The sequence below is a fragment of the Larus michahellis genome, chromosome 2, assembly GCF_964199755.1.
Source record: "Larus michahellis chromosome 2, bLarMic1.1, whole genome shotgun sequence".
Classification (NCBI taxonomy): domain Eukaryota; kingdom Metazoa; phylum Chordata; class Aves; order Charadriiformes; family Laridae; genus Larus; species Larus michahellis.
In genome coordinates this window covers 88,036,735-88,060,595 of record NC_133897.1, presented here as the reverse complement: position 1 = coordinate 88,060,595, position 23,861 = coordinate 88,036,735, and the positions used below count along the sequence as shown (strand labels likewise).

General features: G+C 45.0%; 1 protein-coding gene across 1 annotated transcript in view; it reads left to right on the top strand.

Moving 5' to 3' along the window:
- The first annotated feature begins 308 nt into the window (after positions 1 to 308).
- Positions 309 to 23,861, top strand: part of BASP1 (brain abundant membrane attached signal protein 1) — a 53,016-nt gene continuing 29,463 nt past the window's right edge. Inside the window, exon 1 of the mRNA XM_074576165.1 lies at positions 309 to 1,073. The gene's annotated coding sequence lies outside the window, so the exon portion shown is untranslated. The remainder of the gene's footprint in view (positions 1,074 to 23,861) is intronic.

Sequence of the window (23,861 nt, the reverse complement as noted above, 5' to 3'; positions counted from 1 at the left end):
AGAGCCCTTAGTCGTGGCGGAGAGTGCGGGGGTGCCGCGGAGGCCCCAGGGACGCTTTAGAACAGGGGGAGAGCTGGAGGGATGTACCAGACCTGAAGCCCCAGCGACGTCCGGACCAGCTCTTCGGCTGCAAGAGCGCCCAGGAGAGATCCATTCTCCTGAGAAATGGGTTGCTTTCCTCTCTCTCTATTTTTATTTATTTTTTTTTTTTGTTTAACTGGCAGAACCTCTCCGTAAGCGTGCCAAAAGCAAAAAACGCCTGGGATTTTTCAGTCTCCTCCGCCCGTGCCGCCCCTCTCTGGCGGGGGGAGCGGGCTCCCGCTCTCCCCGAAAGGGCTGCACCTGTGGGTGGGCAGCCGGGCTTGCCCGCTCCCTCCGCCGCGCAGCTTCCCAGCTCCGCCGGGGCCGAACCCGCCTCCGCCGCCGCCGCCCCTCGGGGCACCGCCGGCAAAGCCGCCCCCGCCGCGGAGCGGGTGCGGAGGGCGGCGGAGCTCCCCGCACCTCGGCGTGCCGCCCCGCGCCGCGCCCGCTCTCCTCGGAGCACCAAGGCTTCTCCCTTCTCGCTCCCCGTCCCCTCCTCGACGGCATCCTCCCTGAGATTATTTTATTTTTTTGGGGGGCGGTAAGGTTGCAAGGTGCGCTTGCGGACCTCCGAGCAAGACCCCCCCATCCCCGCCGCAGCGCGCAAGGCTAATATTTAAAACCTTGGGTCCGTGCGCCCCCTAAGCGTGAACGTCGCGCAGCGCATCTCCCGCCTCCGAGGGCGGAAAAATAAATAAATAAGTGCGTGTGGCTTTTGAACTGCCCACAGACTGTCACAGAGAAGGGGGGGGGGTGGGGGGGGAGGGAGGGAGGGAAAGAGGGAGGGGGAGAGAGTGAGAAATGCAGAGGCAGCAGCCGCGGTAGCGGCGGCATTGCTCCAGCAGGCACTAGTCACTCCGGTCCCGGCGAGCGAGCAGGGGAGAGCCACAGCACTCAGACCAAGCCGAGCGGGCTCTGGGCTACCTGGGACTCTCTTTGTGACACCCCAGCACACAAATACACAGAGGGGGAGAGAGGAAAAACATAAAAAGGTAAGAAGCGGTATATCTCACTTATGCCATTTACATAGGAGACTCCGAGAGCTTTGCATTTTTTAGAGATATAGATATATATCTGTTTTGTTTTTCACCCCCAATCCCCCAGCCCCTCACCGTGGTGTCTCAGATGCGGGGAAAAGAGATGTGCGTGTGAATGGGAAAGAGCGGGGAAAGCAGAGCAGAGCAGACTGGGAGCCACCTCCCCGGGCACATTTTGGGAGTATCGCTGCGAGGAGCTCGATTCCTCGAGAGGGAAACCGCCTCGGAGCGGCTTCGAGGCATAAAAAAAAAAAAAAAAAAAAAGACTGAAGGCTACTCCGTGAAATTTAAATGCCCGATAACGCTTTCTGGGGGGAGGATGGAAGGAAGCAAGAGGATGGGTGTGGTGGGAAAAAATAGTGCTTTATGCCCCATTTCTTTTCGGTGCCTTGAGTCTGTTTCCAAAGGGAGGCTGCTTAGAGAAAATAATAAGAATTTAAAAAAAAACAAAAAAACAAAAAAAACCCCACCAAAAAATCAGAACGATTTTTCCAAAGCTCTCCACGAAATGAAGCGCTCGGAGAAGAAAACGCACCACGCTAGGAAGATGGCAGGGAGCGGGGAGGGGGGGGGGCGGTGGTGGTGCAGGGAGGTGCCGGGGGGGGCCCCCCGGCACCTCCCTGCACCACCACCGTCCCCCCCCCTCCCCCCCCCGCCCCCAACCCCCCCTCCTTGTCATCTTCCCAGCCTGATGCTTGCCCGGGGGCTCGGCGGGGCGGCGCGTGCCCATTGTGGCGGGCAACAATGCGATTGTTCTCGGCGAGGCAGAGAAGGAGCGGCGCTGCCTTTGCCGGTCACGCGTGCGTGGATTCTCATCCCCGGTCTCGCGGGGGGGGGGGGGAGGCGTTATGACAAGCCGTGGGGGGTTATTTTTTCTCTGGGGGGGGGGGGGGGGAGAGGGGGCTCGGCTGACCGAGTCCTGCCTGGGGAAGGGGCTACGGACCGGTCATCAAAATAGGCAGGGACCGCAGCTTGTGTCCCACCCCCCCACTCCCCCCCGCCCCGCGATGCTGCTCCGTTCACGGCGCCCCGATGCGCTGATTTCATGAATATTCATCGAATGCCGCCCCCCTCTTTCCCACAGATCACCCCCTTTTCCTCCCCCTTCTTTTCCGTTCCCCCCCCCAAAGCAAGCTACACCTCCCTACCACCTTTTCTTTTTTTTTTTTTTTTACTTTCTCCTCCCGACCCGCCTCGCAGTGTCGCCTCTCCCCACGCACACGCGTGTCTTTCAAACGCGGCTCCCGCAAGGAACTTTCCCCCCCGTGCATCAGCTGGGCGTGGCGGCTCATGCCGAGGGGGGGGGCGCGACGACACACGGGACCCCACCCTCCCGCCATGCCGGGTGGGCTCCCCACGGGGGCGCGGTGCCGCGGGTGGGAGCGGGGGGGTGATGAATGAAGCCCCCACCGCCCCTGCCCGCGCCTTTGTCTCTGCCCGGCGCATGCGCGGAGGCGGGGGCGGGGATGGGGCCGGCGGCGGAACAAAGGCGCCGCGATGCGACCCCCTGGGCCGCCCCCCCCCCCTCCATCCCCTCCATGTCCCCCCCCCCTCCCGGCCTTGCCGGGGCTTCACCCGTGGAGGTGAATGGCGTCAACGCCGACGCCCTTCACTCCCGCACTGCGCTCGGCGTCCCTTTGGCATCTTGGTACCGTGCGCGATCGCGGAGCGGACCCGTATGTCGTGTGTGTCGTCCCCCCACACCCCGTGCACCCCCTCACCTCGCCGAGACAAAATCTGACATTTTTGCAGGGGTAAAAGGAAGGCGGTGCTGCCCCCCCATCCCCCCCCCCCCCCGCCCCATCCCTCCCCGCCCGCAGCAGATTTCGGGCGGCGGGCGGCGAGTGGCCGCGGCGTGTCCGCAGAGCTCCCCCCCCTCGGGCTCCACACCCCCGCCTCCCCCTTGGCGGGGCGACGCAGAGAAAGGGGAGCAGGGGGGTCCTCGTCAGCAGGGCGGGTGCGGCGGGGCCGTCGGTGGGTCCCTTTGGGTGCCGCAGCTGGGCGCCCTGTGGAGCGGCCACGCCGCGGGGACGTGCGCGCTGCCGGGCTCCCTCTCGGGGGGGACACTCGTGCTCTGCGTGGCCGGGCGGTCTGCTGCAGCATCCGCCGCTGCCGGGGGGAAGCGATCTTTCCAAAGAAAATTTTTTTTTAAATTTTTTTTTCTTTGGGGGTGTGTGTGTTAGTGCGACATCTTGAAATCTCTTTTGTTCGAATTGTTGCATCTCGATGCTGGCATCGGTGCTCGTTCCTCCTCCGCCCCTTTTCCTCCCCAGCGGATGCTCTCGTCCAAAATCAGGCGATAGGTTTCTCTTCAGCGTGAGCATGCTTAAGCCTGTTGGAAATGGATAATTTTGTAAGCTAATGACTGTTAGTTTCTGAACAGAGACAACTGGTGTATTTGTCAAGCTGGAGTTAAAGAAGACAAAAGAATATTGCAAGTGGGCTCTTAAACAGAGGATGGCAGTGGGTTTTATTGCTTCCCCTCTAGGGTGATGAGCATTTGCGGGAAAATATACACCCCGAGGCCCCTTGCCTGGTGATTACTTGGTATTTCCAGTGTTTTCAATTAAGGTCCCTTCTGAAGAAGCACTGCCATTGGAGCCCTGAAATCTGCCTTGCTGTCACCTCTCTGCTTGCCAGATGCTTGCCAGGCACCACCTAGACCAGCGGTCAGGCTTCAAACACTGAGGGTTTTTTCCCATCGTAGCGGTTCCCCATTGAGCACAGGAGCAGTGAGAGCCTGGGGTGGGCAGTGCCGAAACAGGGGAAGATGCGGCATCTGCTGCCACAGCTCTCTCCAGCGGAGATACCTTGACCCTCACAATCCTTTTGTCTTCAGAGGGTTTCCAAGAATTTTGTACTGACCCTTCAAGCTTTAGGGGGGAAGGGAAGAACTAAGGGCACGGCCAAAGGTTTTTGCACTTGCTGTCTCTACTCGCTGTCTCACAGAACTTTCTATGAGGGAGAAGCTTTGCTTTGTGATCTTCCTACCTACCAGATCGTAGGCAGTGAATATTTTCTTTTTGTCTGGCTGTTGTAGTTTCACTGGAGAGCGCCAGCTCTGGTCTGTGGATGGAATAAACCCAAAGCGTAGGGAAATTGATGGTGGCTCTGTCTGTTCTTGTATGCTTCATGTATGAAATAGCTGATTGTGTAATTCGGGGAAATTGTACGTAGCTGCCAAAAAGCAATCATGCAGCAGGTTTTTCTGTTGATATGAACCTTCAAGCGTATCATATCCATTTAAAATAAAATCAGCATCAAAAATTACTGTTCCACTTACTGCGTGAAGCAATGATCATGCTTTTTCTTTTCTCCTCCTCCTTCTTCTTTTTCTTTTTTTTTTTTTTCTTTTCTTGCTTCTCTTTCCATGCTCCTTTACATTTGAAATGCAACACCCACTGAAGCATCCTGGTAATAAAGGATTGATTTATTTCAGAAAGTGGCTTATCTTTGGAGCATACCCCTTCCCTGAGACTATAGGGTGTATGCGCCCCATAATTTCAGAACTGTGTCTAGAACTACCTCTAGTCCTTAAGTATTTGTGTGTTTTGGTCTTTTAATATTAAGTCTCTGGAATAAATTGTGTTTTCCAAGCGAAGTTTCTTGTGTTTGTGTTGTGTTCTACTGGTAGCTTTGCCCCATGCAGTGAACCGTGAAGTCCTTCAGCAGAGCCTCCCATGTACAGGACAGCTTCCATCTGAACAATGCCAAATTCTTCCCTTGTGCAAGCGTCCACCCAGGCCCCAGTGGGTCACACTGAGGGACAGAAGCTGGTTGCAGGGCAGGAACAGGCCTTCCCATGAAATCTTGAGAGAATTCCACGCGGCTACGTTTTCAGGCATTCAGCTGCCATGGAGCTACTAATTGTTTGGAAACTTGCCATTGAAAGTTGATTTTGCACTACTTTTGAAAACAAGAATTTCAGAGTATTTCCTTTCCTCCCCCTCCTCCATCTGCAAGAAGAGGATGCTGCATGTGTATGTACACATTTGTGTGCAAAACCCTGGTCTCGATTTAGGTCTGTGGGTGCAAATGTAGTGTCCTTGGCTGCACTGTAAATGTAATGGTTAAAACCTGAGGTCTTCAAGTAAGAGAACTGGATGCTGTTCAAATATAATGAAGCGTTACCAACCAATATTCAAGGCCCCACCTTCTTTCCTACAAGGGCAGTAAAGGCAGGCTGTTTTGAAGTACTGTAGAGATGTGTTGAGACAGCTTCATAACTAAAGAAAGAAAAGCTAGGAGGGGTTTGTGTAGCTTCTTCTGTATCAATCAGGAATGACAAGAATGAGGTAACAACTAGAGAAATCAAAGAAATTCCTGAAAGCATTAGAGACTTGAAAATAGAAACCATATGCAGCATAATAGAGGTTTCATACATTAGTAGGAAACACTTTGAAGTTAAAAAAAATGCAGGGGGAAGAAGGGGGGAAACACCTCATGCGGAATGGAAAGGACTTTAATGTCTTCTCTACAGCATCTTGTATCTCCCAGCTGCCTGTCTTAAAAGCGTGATGCCAGCTAAGCTTCTTACTTCAGGATGGAGAAATGCGGTTAGCATAAAAATGTAGCTATTGGTTGTTTGGTATGAAAATTCATAAGTTTAAAATGGAAACTGATTGATAGCAACATGATTCCTCAAACATGAAAGATTCCTGACTTGCCAGAATCTGAAAATAAGATCCTTTGACTTTCTTCAGCACACCAATAAATGTAAAGAGATACTGATTTGTAACACATGTGGAATGGTCAGATTTTGCCTGGGAGCAAGATGTGTAGTAATACCCTCTTAAGTATGGTTAATGGAATTTAACTCTGAGGAAACAGTTTTATTAATAAAAACCTTCTGTCTTAGGCTATAAATCAGAGGCCGATCTCTTTTGATGTGTTTGGTATTGTGTTCTGCAGAATAGAAAATAAGTAGGCTGTAGACTTGATCTCACTTGCAGGGTGTAGACTGCCAAGTACCTCACCAGGGCTGTAGTGTTGGGAAAGCCACATGCTTTTTAGTCACATGTTGCATAGTTTAGATTTTAGCCTGGTAAGTAGTGCCACATATGATTATGATCTGCTGATCCAGGGATATTTTTTTTTTTTTTTTAACCCTGTAGGAATTTGGATGTCTTCTCAAAAGATTTAATTTTATGTACGCCTGCCCTGGCAGTTGTTCAGAGCAGCATGCACTTCGTGTTTAATGTAAACCGTAGGACTGATGGTAGGAGCTTCACTTTGATTAGAGACTTGCTGTCCTTACAAAGGATACAACACTGAATGTGGAGTAAGTTTGGGCCTTAACCACCTACCTTTTGCTACTTATAAAGATATGTTGATGGCTGCTTGCTAATGATGTCATGATGGTGGTTGTAGTACTGACTCATTGGCATGAGGAGGATGTGAGTGCAATGTTGAAGCATAACCATTTACTCCAGGCAAAAGCCTAGTTACTATAATGGCAAAGCTTCCCATAGGAGTAATTTTAATGGCAGCAATCTGTGCTGTCATGACTTTACATGACAAATGGAAGCCACTTCTCTACAAGTAGTAAAATCAGGGGGCTGCTGGACGTCTGCTCTTTCAATAGGCCTTAAATACTCAATCGGGTGTAGAGCATAACCCTTGCAAAAAGATAGAGCCTTGTTCTCTTGTGTGAATTTATTTTCTGCTATTAGTGTTTTCCTTATGTGATCGGTTGGTGAAGGAGGGGCTCATATTCAGAATTACAGCTTGACGTTGTTAACTGTTTTAGGATGAAGTAGAAGGTGGTCACATAGCAGGATGCTGTAGATGTGCATCTGCTAGGCAAATTTAAGATGATCGCTGAACTATGGAGAAGAAATGAAGCAAAGTTAGACAAAACAAAGAATGGTTCAACAATAGTAGAACTGGTACACATCTCTCTCATCTAACTACCTTAGAAAAGCACACAGAAAACAAGCGCAAATGAGGATGTAGAAAACAGTGAAAACCCAGTTGCAAACACGTAATCAACATGGGAGAGTAAAACCATGAGAAACCCTTTGGTACATCTGTTTGTCCAAGATAGACTGGAGCCCGAGAATTGCTACATCAGCTTCCTGTAATCATCCTTCCTGAAAGCAGCGGAGCGCGTCATTCGGGGAGAAAGAAAACAAAAACAAAGCCAAAACCAGGCTAAAGGTGGTATAAATCCAGGAGTCTGGAAAAAGATAGGGTGAAACCTGTCACCACTAGATGCGGTACTGAGATGGTTTCGGCATTCCCCATTCATATGCAAAGTTTCCTGTTGCTTGTATTTTGGCCAGCACCGGTAGGTGCATGATTGACTTCTGCTACTAATTGTGCTGAGCTGGTGGGAGGAAGCAAATTCAGTGAGTGAGCTCTGAGGTGGTGAAAACAGCTCTTCGGGGTTTCTTGCCGTCACCACAAAAGCTTGGCCAAACGGGGAAGATGCGCTAGCTGCTCTAACCAACAGGTTTCTGAACCAGATGGGCTGAGAGAGTGGGGCTCGTTCTCCTCCAGCAGCGTTGCTCAGCCCTGTCTGCAAACTCTGCACCAGTGAATGTACAGCCAGCCCTGGGAGTAGCTGATCTCGCTGAAGAGTGGATGAAAGCTGCCTGTTGACTCCTGCTTTCCTTTTCAGATCTACAAGCCCTGTGAAGCAAGGGAGACAACAGCTCCCCAGAGTGTAAAAATGAAAATCTGGCCAGATTTTCCAGGCTTTTCCATTCCATGCTTTGCTTGAGATCGAGTAGAGTGCACTGTTGGTTTGTAACTTGCTTTCACTAGGAGCATGTGAGGCCTCGGCAGTGTACCTGAGTGCTCCGGGTAGCCCCAAAGCCTACAATTCAAGTGCCAAAATTGGCAGACTAAAGTAATGTGGAAAATATGGAAACTCTTTCCCTGTTTGCAGTCCATATGTGCTCTGCATAACTCAAACATTCATAGTGAAGAGCATCCCGATGCCTCTAGAAAGCTGCATCCAGACTGTGAGAGTTTAAGGAGATTGACAAGTTGTCCATGCAGACAATTTTGATGGATCTGGTATCATCCACAGGGAAGGATTTTGGTAAGACGGATATATCCATTCGCTGTTCCTGTACGCAGTTCCCTTTCTTCATTCCTTACCCTCAGAGATCTTCACCTTGAAGAAAGCCATCCCACAGTGCAGAGGTACCAGCAGAACCCCTTTTAAGCTATTTGTGGCCATCTGACGTTCCACCAGTATAGTACATTTTAATGATTTCCTCAGTGCTAATTTCCCTAGGTGATATTCAGAGGAACATTCGGCTTTCTGCATAGTGGCGCATACTTTACATCCAGTTGCCTTGAACTGATGACATTGCCTTAATGAATAGTACTTTTAGAACCGAGCTAAGTAAGAGCTGCCATGTGCGCTCAAATATGATGGCTCACCCGAGTGTACTCTTTTCCCGTGCATGCAATATTGAATAAAAGCTTCAACAGAGCTCAAGAAAAATAATATTACAGTAGTTTTTTATAAGCACTAGAATAATTATGAGGTCACTGAAAGTTCAGCTGTCATCCTCTTCCATGGATGAGTCAATGACTGACAGATTCACGAACAAATTATTGGTGGGGATGGCAAGAGCAATGTGGCACTCGCTCTTCATGGTGTCTCAATCCTGACTGAACAATAGACTCTATTGGCAATCTGCTATGGCACAAAGTGGCCTTCAGCGCTGAGGTGGCTTCTGTTACCAAGGGTTCAAACCATACTGCAAATCACCTACAGGTGTTTTTGTAAACATCTCTTGAAACAATGCTGTCACCAAGGCATTATGGAGAAAAGCAAACATATCGATCATCAAGTGGCAAATACGATGGATCCCCCTTGCTTGAAGCAGGATAAATATTGTGTGTCTAAATACTTGCCATCTCTGTTCTAACTTGGAGTTGACACATGGAGGATAGTGTTGAGGGAAACGGACTGGCTTTGGGTGCTCTCCCACAGCTATTGACCGTGTGAGGCAAGAGACTGAACATCCAAGTCCCTCACCATCTACCACACAGAGGTGATAGGGAGCGAAGGAAGTCCCGCACTGACAGATTTATGTTCAGAAAAACAGTCTGTCCAGGAGTTTGCTGTGAAACAGTGGCAGTAAATTTACAGTCTGTGAATAGAAATATTTATCTCAGCAGCTTTATTTTTCCTTTCTACTTCAAAAACAAAGTTCGTTGGCACATTTGCTCCTGGTTAAAGAAACCATTAAATACACTTGATATCAACTTTGTATTCTAACATGTTGGGATATACCTTATTATGTTTGTGCGTATTTGTAAATGCGTCACAGTAAAAAACATTCTGTTGTCTTCAAGCTAACTCTGCCTCTGTATCCTTCCTTGCCATGCCTCTGTAGATCATTTATCTTTACTTCAATTAAATTATCACAACTGGTTATGTTGCCATTCCCCTTGGCTATCCTCCCTAGAAGTCCGTATTTTCATCTGTGGACTAACTCAACCTATTTCAGAGAACACCTCGTTAATCACACTTTAACATGCACTATGCGCGTTAGCAGGCATTCAGAATGCAGTAAGATCTATGTCATAAGCTTAAATGTGTACTGTCATTCCTGTGTAATACAAAGCGGAGATATGAGAACAGGACCACCTATTGCAAAACTTTAATTCCAAACTCTGAAATTGATGTTACTAGACCCCAACGGTTTGCATGGATATGGCTCCCAAATCTAGATGTTCACTAGAGTGAGATCATATCAACATGAGAACTTGATCTTAAACAAAGTTTTATGCAAATCCTGTAACAATATGGAAATCTTGGATCTGTGCCAGACAAAAACATTCAACACTTTTACCTTCTTGAAGAAATATTAATGTGATTTCTCCTTCCGTTGGCTGAAAAGGAACATAATTTTTTTCCCTTTTACAAGGTGTTTTAGTTTTAAGCAAAACTGTCACATGACTAAATGGAAAAAAAAAAAACCAAACCCAAACCTGTATGTGATAGCTTGTATTGTGAGTCTTATTTTCAGGACGAACTAGATCTGTTTGATTCCTGTAGGACATTAAACAAATTGCTGCAAGATCATAATTAAACTACATTAGAGAGTTGCAAAACCTTCCAAAACACATTTTAAGGGGAAACATTTGCTATTATAATAGACAAAGCTTGTCTGTCAAGCTGTGGCTTTGCTGGGCTGCATAGTGCATCGGGGCCAGTAGCTGTCACAGTCATACTGGCCCGAGTTGCTTTCATAGAGAAACCCTTCTTTGGGTCCACTTCTAATTGCTTGAGATTTTCATTGTGTCCAAATAAAGCACAACATCTATAAATGATGGAGACAACAACATGATCGCTGTGCAAATTCATTATGGGTGCCATCTAAACCAGTGCCATGTTCAGGCCAAATGAGCTCCCGATGGCAAATATATATGCCTTTTTTCTGAAGTACGAGTTTGTAGCTACAGATAGAGTGAAGACACAAAATAGCCTTTAGTCACTGTGGAGGGTCCTGAGGTAGGGGGCCAGAGAACTGACGTGATTTAGATCATCTCCTGTACATTGAGCTCCCAAAGACGACCAAAAGACTCAAAGGAAATTATTTTCATTAGAATTACAACTAGTCATCTCAGTTAATTAACTCATTAAACAGAGAAAACTTAGAGCAATGAGAGAACCAAAATAATAGATAAAAAGGTTTATTTGCAGCTCGATCTCTGCTCATGAGCCCTTGCAATTTTCAAGTGCTAACGTTGGCTTCAAGTATGCAGTGTTTTCTTGTGTTGCAGCAAATTTCCACAGTCCTCCCTGGTCCCAAACTTCCTTTTCAACACCTTTGGGGTCTAACTGGGGGTCTGCCACGTGCTCCTCACAGCATTTTTCCAGTTTTGTTCCTGAGCTGCAGGTTCCTGGCTTGATTCTCTCGCCTGTCTCACCCTGCCGCCTCCAGAAACCTTCTCTCCCCTGAGCGGCCCCAGGGACTCCTCCAGGCAAGGAGCTTCTCTGGCCACTCAGTCTTCTTAAAACAAAAAAAAAGAAAATGAAACTGTCTAAGGAGCCTTCTGCGCTCTCTTTGGTGGCTTTGGTGGGACTGCACCCGTGGGGCATACACGGTGTGAAGTGCCAGTCATCAGCTGCTGCGTTAACGATGTTCGTTGACTCCCTGCACTGGCAAGGAGACCAAATAGCTAACTTAATTATTACAAATGCCCTGTTTTATCTTAATTAATCTAGCCATATGATTCTAGTTCCCTGATCTAATTAGCAAGGGAGATAGTTAAATATAACTTTATGTTTCTAGGCGCATTTGGCTCTTCGTGGTTAAATCTGCTCACGGCTCCTAAGAGACTATATTTCAAAGTTATGGAGTCACAGCCGGGAATACCTCCCAGCTGCCCTTCATCTGAAATAAAAAATACAGAGTTCATCTTAATTAACATGGTGGAATAATTTTTTATGTTAACAGTACACCTCATAACTTACAATCATGTTAAAGCCTTTCATGGAAACCAGGCGGCTTCTATCTCTGTTCTGCCACTAAGGACTAAGCAAGTAACTGTGTTGTACACAAGAAATGGGATTTCCACTGTTCGAGTAGATAAAGATAACTTCAGATTTTATGTGGGAAATAGTTGCCCTTTGCTCTGTAACAGGTAGAAGATGGCCAGTAACCTGAGTTAAAATAATTGACATAATTTGAAATGGATAAATCATAGTAAAAATTCCTTGTCTGTGGAGGCATTCCTAATAAAGACTGTACGTGGTAGCCATAAAGAATATGTGATCGGAATTGTCACAAAGAAGATTTCATTGGCCAGAAAGGGACAACACGAGTAACAGAGGTCCACTTCTTAGTTGTGTTAAGCGTTCGCTACCAAAATTGAATAAATTGCTTTTTAACTGGCCTAAAATGGACATCTAAGAATTTCCTTTCATGTACTATGCATTAAACGTTTAAAGATATTTCTTGCATGGGTCGTATGCCACATAAAAGAGAGATACCGTTCAAGTGGGTGCACATGTAAACAGTAAGTGATCAAACAGGTCCTCTGAAAGGAATTAAAAAAAAAGCATTGTTTTTGTGCAGCATAAGGAAGAGAATGATTATTTTAAGAAGAGGTAAGACAATAACCAGTGAGAGATCACTTAAATGTAACTCTTTCTGCCTGGGGAAAGAAGAGGGACTACCTAGACTTCTCTTGAGGTCCCTTCCACCCTATGGTTTGTGGGACTAGGCACTTGGGGAACCTTTGGAGCAAGCTGCTTCTTGAGGCCAGAGAAATTAGTTCAGTTGAAACAAAATCATTCCCAAGCGTGCTAATTTATTGGCACTGTGTCTGAGCTCTGTTAAAATAGAGATCAAGAGATAAACCCTCTGCTAAGATGCGTTATGGGCATGATATGTGCTAGAAAGAAATATACAAATAAGGCTTTTCTAGAGCCGGCAAGAGGAGATTTAATTTATTGATGGTGAACAGCACAGGTTGTTAAACAGAGATTTCTCATAGCACTTTTTACTTTCATTCCTGAAATGTGCTGTAAGTTTGAGGCCATTCTTCAATTTGGGGCTGGTGTGCAAGAAGGGGAGTAAAACTGACAGAAGTGATTGAGGATTTTCAGTTCCTAAATTTTTTTTCAAGACGGTGATATGTAGTCACGTGGGTGTGTTTGAAAATTTTAAGCCCAGGATGAAATTTTGTGACTTCATCTCAGGACAGCTGCGTAATTCTGGTTGATATGACACTAGAATGTCTTTTGTTGCCTAATCTCTGGGCTGCAGGGACGTTTGCTGGGTTGTTCCACAGACGAGTGGAGAATCTAACGGCATAACAAAGGCTATACACACGTTTTCAACACATGGTTGCTCAAACTTAATGGCATAATAACAATAGCTTTGAAGGTTAAGCCTGATATAAATTAGGCTCATTTCTAAAGAAATCCTTGGTGTGTATTCATAAATGGTTTTGAATAGACTTAATGTTTAGCTGAACAAACATCTCTGTGCAATCGATCTTTTGTGTGCAGGTGGGCAGTTGCCACTGAAGTTCCTGGTTCAGTCCCAGGGGCTGTCCGTGCTGCGGCTGCTTTGGACTATGTCTATGAAATCAGTCGACCTTTTTGTACCTGAGGGCAACCTGAGATGTATTAGTTTCCATATACGCTTACTGGAAATAATGTCATGCTCTTAAGAAGCATTTGCGGGATTTGTACCTGTGTTTCTGTTTAATGAACCAGATTCTTGGCTAGCTGCCTGTATCTTGGTGTTATTAGAGATGAGGAAACACTCACCGTCGTTTAGCTGCTAATTGTTAGATTATTCAGCGACGTATGGATTTCGAGCCATGCACAACAGTGTATTGGCGTTCTCTGAAGCGAAACTCTCAATGAGGGAGGCATGTTTGGGAGCAGAACTAGAGTTGTGGGCTTGATTCTGGTTTTATTTACATTGCTGATCAGCGAGTATTTGCTTGGAATCTAATTAAGTTGTACTAATAAAGGCAGAGCTGTGAGCCGCTAGAAATCCACTGTAATTTGGATGGTTGGATGGGCAGCACTGATTTGGTCTGATGCTCTTATGTGATATAACAGTGCTTGTGTTTGCAGTCGTAAGACATAAGCAATTGCCAAAACATTAAATCCTGGTGTTCTGTCATCTGCTTGCTTTTCTTCGTGTTTTCCTCCTTGGTTCCCTTAAGAAACTAATGGTAGGTTAATTTGGATAGTACCGATGTTGAAGGCGAGTTTCCTGCTGCCTGAAGAGGAAGAAGGATTATCTGTTTATTCTGTAGAAGGTAAGTGCGTGCAGCAGTGCAGCTTTCATGTTGAGTAGATAGGTCAGAAAAGAAATATCCCTTAGGTTAGGATTATTTTTGTCAGAGAGAAAATCGCTGGCATTAGGTCTGATTAATATTAATAAACTCATACAAACTGGCAGAAAGAACTGCAGAATAGTTTGTAGAGCAGAAAATTTTGTTTTCCAGTGCATGGGCCTGTACATGAGAAGCAGTAGACCTGGTGATTACAGTAACGACGGAAGCAAACGCATCCTGCTATGCAGTGGTATATAGTAGGGCAGGTAGGGAGCGTATAGTTGTGTATAGACGGGCAGTGCTCTCTTACTTCTCTGTGTGGGAGCTACCGAATGAGGGTGGTGGTTTGGGGTGGTCACGGGGCTTTCGCTGCTTGTGCTGGGTTTGAGTCAACACCCTGCATCAGAGCTGGCTTCAGCTGTGCTTTGGTGGGGAATCTGGTTTTGGTAAAATTGTTCACAAGTGATCCAACCAAGCCCGTGTCATCCATCAGCTGCCGTACGGAGCTCTGCAGTACAAGCAATAGGTAAGCAAGACGAATCGCTAAAAATGGCCATGCTGGAACTTCATTCAAGGGTTGATATGCCCTAGAAAACAGCTTTTATCTCCAAGTATTATGTGCATGCCAATGTTTAAACTCCGGAGCTGGGTCAATTTGTCATAGAGAAATGTCTGACATGTATAAACCAGATATAGCTGGCATAATTAGTCTGCTTCTACAAAAACCTTTTCTACTTAAGAGACAGGCCAATGAAAATAAACATGAACTTCAAAATCCACCCTCAAGTTTGTATTTCAGTATTAGAGTATGCTTTTGCGACTACTATTTGCAACAGTAGGATAGTAAAAACATTTTCCTTTTCTACCGTATGGTAACTAACCACTTAATAAAGAGTACAGTTCGTAGAGTTCTGAGGTTTAAGACCTAAGTCATGCAACAGCATACATAGCCTATGGACTAATAAGTGTTAATTAAAGAAAGGCATACATCACATGCTTATTGGTAAAGCACCCTGAGGATGTGCAGCAATAAGAAAACTTGTTTTAAAAACTATAATGTGAATTATTTGAAATTTGAATATATTTTAATAGATTTTGTAGCTTCCTATGTAGTACCACATCCTTTGCATTTTTTTTCACCAAATGGGAAGAGTGATATTGATGGGAGAAAAGTTTAAGTGAAATCCTATCCACAGTTTCTAGTCAAGTGAATAGTACTTTTGACTTTATAATTTTTATTTTCTTTTACCTTTGTAGAAAGATTGTCATAAAAAGGTTTGAGATTTGGCCATGACAGTGGAGCTGGCTGGGAATCTTTCAATGAAATTTTTTCTACTGGAAAATGTTTGAATTCGTGCAGCTTAAATTCTGTAGGAATGATCGTATGGGTTTTTCTTTCTAGCTGAAAAAAAGGACAGGCTTACCCACTTTGAGCTAGCTAATCATGGCATAAGAAAGCCACGTGGACAGCCAAGGTTCAAATTTTCGCTCTTGCTGATTCCAGCTGGGGGATTAGACTTCTCTCCTACAAAGCAAGTGAGTAACATATTCAGCAGACTGTTGTCCACTTTTGGTTGGGTCAGTCTCAGCCTCTACTGACGGAGCTGGCTACTCCATCCTATATAAACTACCAATTGGCAGGAGAACATCTCTGGTCAGAGCACTCACCGAAGAGTTGAAAGCTGAGGTTCAGCTCTGAACTAGACAGAGAAGAGTTGAATCCTGCTTTTTTATAGATAAAGTGACTCTCTTGAAGCAAAAGGTTTAAACCTGTGGAGAATTTTTTGCCTGTCTGACTGTGAAAGCTCTTATAAAAATGCCATAAATGCCAGTCTTTTGAGAGACTGTACAGCTTTTTACCATATGGGTCTAGTATAAAGCCAGTGTCTTTGTTTGGATTCATAAATTAAATATCTGCCCCTTCTGCCATTTTGCAGTATTTTATTTGTAGGAGTTTCCGGGAAGATGTTCAAGTCCACAACTGCCAATTAAGTGCCTGGCACGACTCTTCATCACGGAGCTGGTCCCGCTGCTTTACGTTAGAGGCAAATTATGTTGTGTGAAAATGTTAAACTTACGTTACAACGTGTGGGATGTTTTCCTTATTTGAGGGCTAATCCCGTCGACGGTGTTAGATACTTCCACCCGGATGGCGCAGGTAGGACAGCTGAAGTGAATCAGCAGCTCCTTCGGGTGGGCTGGCCATGTGCTCTCCCCCGTTGTGCTTTGGTTTTTTTCTGGCTGGGCTCCTTTGCCCCCAGCTCAGTGAGCTGCATCACCTCGCCCAGGGCTCAGCTGAGAGTCAGACCAGCTGCAAGGGAAGGGGAGCGGGCAGTGGGCCCAGCCCACTGGAAACAGCGAGCTATTTAATTTGGCTTAGCTGTATCACCTAACTGCACCTGCGTTTCAGGATCTTAATGATTTTCAATGTTATTTCTCTAAGTGTGTTTTTCACCTAAACCCACATGTTTAAGACCAGCCACCTGACGACTAGAACATGGAAACCTCACATTATGGAATTTAAAAAAATAAATAAAATTGTGCAAACTTTTGCAGATTAAAACCAATTGTGAAATCTTCCAATAAAATGATATTTGGTTTAAAATATAGTAAGTGAATTACCTCAGTGCCAAAGGGCTAAATCTGCCCAAAGATTGCTGTATGTCTGAACTGACAAGGGAGTTCCAGTGTGGGAAAACAGAAGCGAGTTAACTCAGACGGTGACCTCTAATGACCATCTACATCTCTTACATCCATATCCACTTTGTGTAAATGGAGAATGACTCAAATCTTAAGCTTCCTTTTTTTTTTTTTGTATTTTTAAGTTGTTTCGATTCCTGTAAAAGCAAGCAATAACCCTTATGGTTTATGATGTGATCCTTTTGTTTACACCCGAACGCGGGTCGATGTGTAAAGCTCAGGTGTGAGTAAAGTGGTACGGCGAGTAAAGGGATGCCTGGGAGCATCCGGCGCTTCTGTGCCTTGGGCAGGAGCCAGACCTCTCAAGGGATATTGTGATCCTGGCACTGCCAGACAGTTGCAGAAGGCTCACTAAGTTCTTACTTTAATGTTGTCCTTTGATTTGAATATTAAAAATAGTGAGTAGGTTGTTATGATAAAACGATTAGACTGGACTGGAAACTGGAGTTCATACTTTCAAGTGTTTCTTAACGTTCATTTAATGCTGACTTGGGGGGAGAGTTGGGGGATTTCCATCAGTTTTAACCAAGGGGACTACATTTTAATTCCTGATACATATTTATAATCTCTTCAAAGGAGTTCTTTTTTTTTTTTTGTTAGTATAAGAGTCACTCATAGTTTGCTTCAAAAGGTAAGGGGTATTTTAGCTGGACTTTTTCATCTGTAATTCCTGATTCCCACTACAAAATGGGTTGTTGAGACTAGAAGTTATACTCCTTGGTAGAATTAGATCAGTTAAGTAGCAATCAAAATGTGTTGCACATTACAAATTGCCACATTGGTGCCAGTTTAAGAAATCCTTCATACTGTAAACAGGAACTTAGCACTTTTTAGGAAATGTCTTATCCTCTAGATAGCTACTCAGCATAATTTATGAATATATGTAATTTTCTCACTTAGCGTACTTACGAGTTGGCTATAAAACTGAGCTTCATTTTGTACAGGCTTTTTGTACTTATGTCTACTGTGTCAGCCATTTGGCTGCAGGAAAACAGTACCACTTGCTCGCGGGAGGGGAAGTTCGGACTGTTAGCCACACATGGGACAGTTTGTCAGAATGGCGAGGTAAGTGGGCTATTCTTGTGTAAAGCTGTATTTTATGAAGTGAGCCCAGCTATCATATTGTCTTTTCATACAGTAACTCGTCGTGTGCCTACCGAAACTCTCTGAGAAGTGTTTTCTACCATGTCCTGAGGCAATGCAGTAAAAAGAAAGGACTATTGATGGGATTTTTTGAGAAACCAACTGCAAGTAGATTTCTTTTCTGATTTTATCTGGAAGTGAAGAACAGTTGGAACAGTCCTAATCCACCAGATCTACAGCCATAAATCCACAATTCTCCGCTAGTTTATATTGCAGCCATAGAAGTGGGGATATGTCTGTAGTGCATTCGGTAGCTGTAGAAGTGCCGGAGTTAGCTCTGTTCCCAGCAGCACCAAAGCCACGTTCATGCAGAATCTCTGTGGGGGCTAACTTTATCCTTCTGAGAATGTTTATCCACCTCTTGTAGAATTTCACATGTCTTTTACCTTACTGCTTCCACTAACGTGGGCACCAGCATGTTACGCTCCTCTGTGCCCCATAGTTCTGCCTTCCCAGTGTTTCAGTACTAGTTTCAGTGATGCATTGCCTGGAGTAGTGAGTATCCTTGGTCCATTCTTTTTGATTGAATTAAATTGAATATAAATAACATTTTTTAAAAAGAATCAGTGTTAAACGTACTAGTTTTATCTTCTATTATAAAGCTTTTTTTGTGCAGATAGCTCTTCAGAAGTGCTTGTGAAATCTAACAGTCCTTCCTAACTTCAACCTTACATAACTGAATAAGTATAATTACAAAATGGTAACGTGAGAGATGACAGTAATGATGGAGATCCCACTACCTTACATTTGAGTACTTCTGCAAATGAATGGCACTACAGAGACTGCATCTATCACACAAACATTAATGGCTCCAGCATCAGCCCTTCAGCACAGATAGTCAGCATAAATGCCATTTATAGCGGACCGGTGTTCCCTCTGTTACCAGGAACAGGACACTGACCCCTGTTTTCTAGTAGTTTTACTTCCGTAAAACAAATTTACACTGAATGAAGGAATTTAAGCTTGTAAAACATATGATGTAACTTATCCTCAGATAACAAGTATATGGCTAAGCATCTCATCCCTGATATAAACGCTAAGAGCCATCAAGGAGAACAGGCTGAAAAAAGCACTTTGTGCTTTGGTGTCAAGTTGTGATCTCATGAAGCTTTCTGGCCCGACCACCCCTGGGTGATGCCAGGTGCCTTCTTGGAGAGGGACCTACGGCCCAGGGCAGGGCAGACCTCTGCCCATGGGCTTACCCCCTGTCCTTGCCAGGCAAGTTGCACTGCTCCGCTTCCTTCTCCTTTGTCCTGGGAATTTTATGGCACATGGTTAGGGTTTGAGAAACCCACAACCATTTATTTAGACAATTGCCCTATCACCTGATGACCCCTCCCCACCTGGGAAGGTGATCGGGGAAAAAGTAAGGAAACCCGAGGGTTGGAATATAAACAAATTTAATAGAATAAGACTAGTTAATTAGTATTAAGAACATTAAAGAACCAATATTGATCCCATTACCAATGTAAAATATATGAGGATTATACTCAGCCAATTCCACCATTCGGGAGCTGTGCACTCCCAGCAGTAGACAGTAAATGTCGGACACTGTGAGTGCTATGGCTTTGGGAGGAAGGGAAGGGCTCAGGGGTCCCGCATTGGGGCAAGAAGTTCTCAGGATCACAGCCATCATAGAAGAGAGAGAGAACTTCTCAGCAAACTTTCTAATTTATCTTGAATGTGACGTTTATGGTATGAAATAATCCTGTTGGCCAGCTTGGGTTGAGTGTCCAGGTCTCGCTCCTCCTCATCCCTGCACCTGGCTAACTCAAAAACGCCGAGACCTTGAAACCTGCATACCATAGCTAGCTATAAAGTAAATACTTTCACAAATTCAGACGCTAGAGTCTTCTAAAAGTGCAGTTTTCCCAAGCATTGGAAGAGAAAGTCCTGTGTCGCTCAAACCGGGACACATGTCTACACTGTTGGTGCTGCTGTGGTGGCTCTGTGATGCACCTTTTGAGTTAGCTCAAGGCATGTGCTGAAGTTGCATGGCAGCATGGAGCTTAGCAATCCGCAGAAGCCATGCGAGCGGCAGCATGAATACACAAATAGCTAGTCCACACTTCGCTTTGGGGTAGCCGTATGACTAGCAGCACCTGGCACAGCTGGTGTTAAAGCTAGGCTGCGTGCATCTGCGCTGCAGATGGTCCTGTATGAACCTACAGCTGGTGAGGTGTTGGAGCACTCCAGCTTCTCGCCCGATGCAAGTCCGACTGAAAAGCCATTTGTTAAAAAGACTCTAGTGTCTCCAAAGGCTGCTGCTTCCGAGAGGAAGAAAGGTGACTCCTTGAGAAGAACTTCTCGAGACAGGGAACAAACTATATTAGTTTTGAGCTGAAACTCAAGTGCTAATAATACCTAATCATTGCAGAAATCTAATCTGAATATTAACAGCCCCCCGTGCTCTTTTGCAAGGACAGACATTTCTTTCTAAATCTCAACAAAGCGAGCTTCTAATGTGGGTCAAATGGAAATCCTGTTTATAAAAAAGCTGCTAAAGACAACTAGATTTTTAATTTCAATGGAAGAGGCTTCTCTGTGACCCTTGAAGGCATGCCAGTGGACTCTTCCAGCACATGCCTCAGTAAACAACAAATGAATCACTGAGGTGCTCTAACAAGGATTGATGTGTCCACCCAATTAGAGGGATATAAAGAGCGGTCCCTTGAAATTCTGGGTTCATTTGGGTTGCTCTGCTATTTCCGCAATCTAGCGCTGAAGCATTGCTTCAGGGGTATTGTTGACCTCAACAACTGGCTTGTGTGCGTTGTCCTAGCTAACAAATTTTGTAACAAATTTTGTACAAATATTTCTCCTATGAAGTACTCAAACATTGAAATAAAAAAACCAACTCTTGAATATCAAAGTCAAATAAGTCACTGGTGTCTGTTTAAACCAAGAGCAAGATCTTCTCCAAACTTAGTGCTGCTACAGGTGTGATTGATAAGACTCTTTAAACACCTGTTTTCAGGGCCTTACAATTTCTCAGTTTTGCACGAGTTCAATTTTCTCATGCCTAAAATACATGCAGTTTTGGGAGGTGAGAAGGTGTAATGCATTCGTATAGTGTGATTAATGCAACTCGTCAGACGGAGCAATGCATGGAAAATTCATTAAGTATTTTGAGACTGTTTCCTCTTTCTCTTGGAGTAAAGTTTCTATTTTCCACTTTAACTGTACATGTAACTTGCACTGCTTCAGAAAGAATTTCCTCATGTCATCTTAAAAGAAAATTAAAAATTAGACCATTTTCTCACTATACAGAATATTTCTATTCCAAGACAAATGGTCCAATTGTTTGCACAGAACAACACATACAGTAGCCAAAAGAGGGACATCATGCAGATCAACAATAAAGCAAAGATCAGAGTATGTTTTGTTTTTCAACCAGCTGCTGCCTCAACAATCGTGGAGCACTTCAAGACTTCAGAGGTTATCTTGCAGGTACTATTTAAGGATTCACTCTGACAAAGTGTGGTGGCAATGTGAAATTCCTGACCATGCTTCCAGGAAAACTATGTCATGTTATTATGTCTTAATATAGTGAGATATTGGCACCTGAAATTTTATTTCCTAGACCATGAACGGAACTCCGACTTTTTTAGCAAATTGCCTAGGCCAAGCAATAAATCATTACAAAACAGCTGATTAAGATATTCTGCTAAACTGTTACACGGGATGCTTTAACTTCTCCCCTCTTTTTATCCCTTTAGTGTGACCTTGATCTTAGTAGGGGATTGTAACTTAACTGTGGTTGGCAGCTTTTTGAATTCAGGTGCAATTACATGCCTGGGTTATATGGTGTTTTGAAGCCTTAGTTCATCATGTGTGTAGGACCTTACAAAGAAGGGCTAGTAGTGCTCTGAAACACATCATTACTATGTAAAAGAAGATTTTGCTCTGTTCTGTGGGATTTATGAAAATTAAAAACATAGCGTTGCAGTTCTCATAGAAAAGCTTAAGGAACAAAGTTAAATGCCCAAATTAAAAGTCTTGACATCTACCATTGGTGGAGAAAGCCAAGCTCCTCAGTGCTCTTAATTATCCATGGAAGATAATTAGCTGACCATACCAGGACGTGGTTGTCATACCTCAGATACCACAGAGATGAAAGCAATCTGAGTATTTCTTTGAAGCAAAGTAAAGATGAGAAGTGTGAGTTAGAAACAGGTTCTGTAAGGTACTGCCTTTCCTCTTTGTATGGCCAGAATCCTGATATACCATGTGTTCAGTGAAGCTGTGCATGGTATTTAAAAAAATTGTAGATATTGAAGATTCATTAAAGCCAAGTTTATCAGAGCCAGTAACTTCAAACCCAGGTCTGTGCCGTTTTTAAGCCACGGAACCTCCCTAGCTTTTCTTTTGCCAATTCTTGATTTTTCATACCCCAAAAGACTTTATTTTATTAATAGATTGGCTGTGTTGGGGGTGATTTGGTCTCTTATTTCCACTGTTTATGTAAATGAGTCACTGACCCACTGTGGAAATTCAGTAGCATGCAGCTGTGATACGGAGTGTATGTGCCTTGTGTCACTGGCCTTCATGTCCATAAACCTAAAAGCTGCTGCCTGGTCACGAGTCCGCTTGCCAAATCTGCCTGCCTGCCAAGTCCTTGAGGACATAAAAGAATCAACGTGTTTTCTTAAAATTGAGGCTTTTTTTTTTTTGGTGAGGCTTTCCCATTAGAGTGGAAAAAAAGAAAAAAAAAAAAGCAGCACAGTAAAAATATTCTGGAATGACTTCAAAAAATATCCCACTACAGTAGTGAGTGAGACCTCTGCATTTAAAATAACCTTTAATAGAGTTAAATACTAGAGTGAATGGAAAAACAGATGAACCCTGTGCCTGTGTTTCATCCACTGCTGCCTGCCAATGCGTGTGTTTTTTTGCAGCACTGAGGACTGTTTCACCTCTGCTCCTCTTGGGCAGCTGCTTCGGGGCTGGACCAATGTAATGGACAATTCTTCATTAGCTCAGATAATGGGAAAGGAAAAAACACAGATGAGGAAGCCTTGGTAGAGAAAAGCCTGATTGTACAAAAGTCCTTGATGTTAACTCCTGTTCGGTGCCAGATCTAATCTAGCTGCCCTTGAGCCCTCCTGAATCTTGACCCGACCAGTGTCAGCTCTTTGGGAGGCAGACTGCAGGCACAGACAGTTACTCTTGCTTGCTATAGAGATTGAAACAAAGACCAAAATCTGGCTGTGTGAATTAAGGATTGCCTTGCTGCCTTGAACAATCTCCTTCCTCGTTTATCTTCCTCCCCGCTGAGCCCCTCCACTGCCCAAACCCCTAACCACAAGGAGGTAGCAAAGACTGTATTCAGCCAGGGGCTCTCACCAGAGCCCATAATCTCTTCCAGTCCCAAACACGGTGATATTTCCCCTGTCTGGCACTTCTGTGTTCCTGCTCTGGGGACGTTGCCCTTGCATTTTGGCACGATTGTCCTATCCCTTATCGCAGCAACAGCCTCTTTCAAAGATGTTGATTTAATGTGCAGAGCCCTCTCTAGTTAACTATTGGCACAGATATCTCTGCCATTAGGAATCCCTCTCGTGCAGTTTCCTTATCCTTCTCCCACTTCCTTCACGCCTTTGGATCTCAGGGCTTTTCTTGCGGTCGGTTCCCATCCCAGTTCTACTTCTTGCGCTCCCACACGGTGTGAGGTAATCCCAGACCGCTGCCTGACCATAGGCTCCCCTTCACCCTCAGTTCTTCTGCTTTCTCTCCTCTCCCTGGGTTCAGCCCTGCCTGGGCACAGCCTAGGTGAGAGCCTGCCTGGTGCTGCCGGGGCTCTCGGGAAATCCACATCCAATAGACACAGCAAAGCTTGCCAAAACCTTGTGCCAGGGCACAGGATCGTTTGTGCTGGCAGGCTATCTGCCCTGCAGTCTGCCAGCTGGCAATGATTCTTTTGTGTGCTTGTAGTATCTCCAAAAATACTGGTCCTTCCTGGCTTTGGGTTTATTTTAAATTCCTCGCTTACATGGCCTCAATTTTATCGCATCATTTTTTTCCATTGAGGGCTATAGGAATGAACAGAGCCCGGCAGGCATGCGCTAAGCGCCATAAAAAGTGCAGTGCATCCTTGAGCAAGGAGCTCCTTTTGTTCGTTGACCA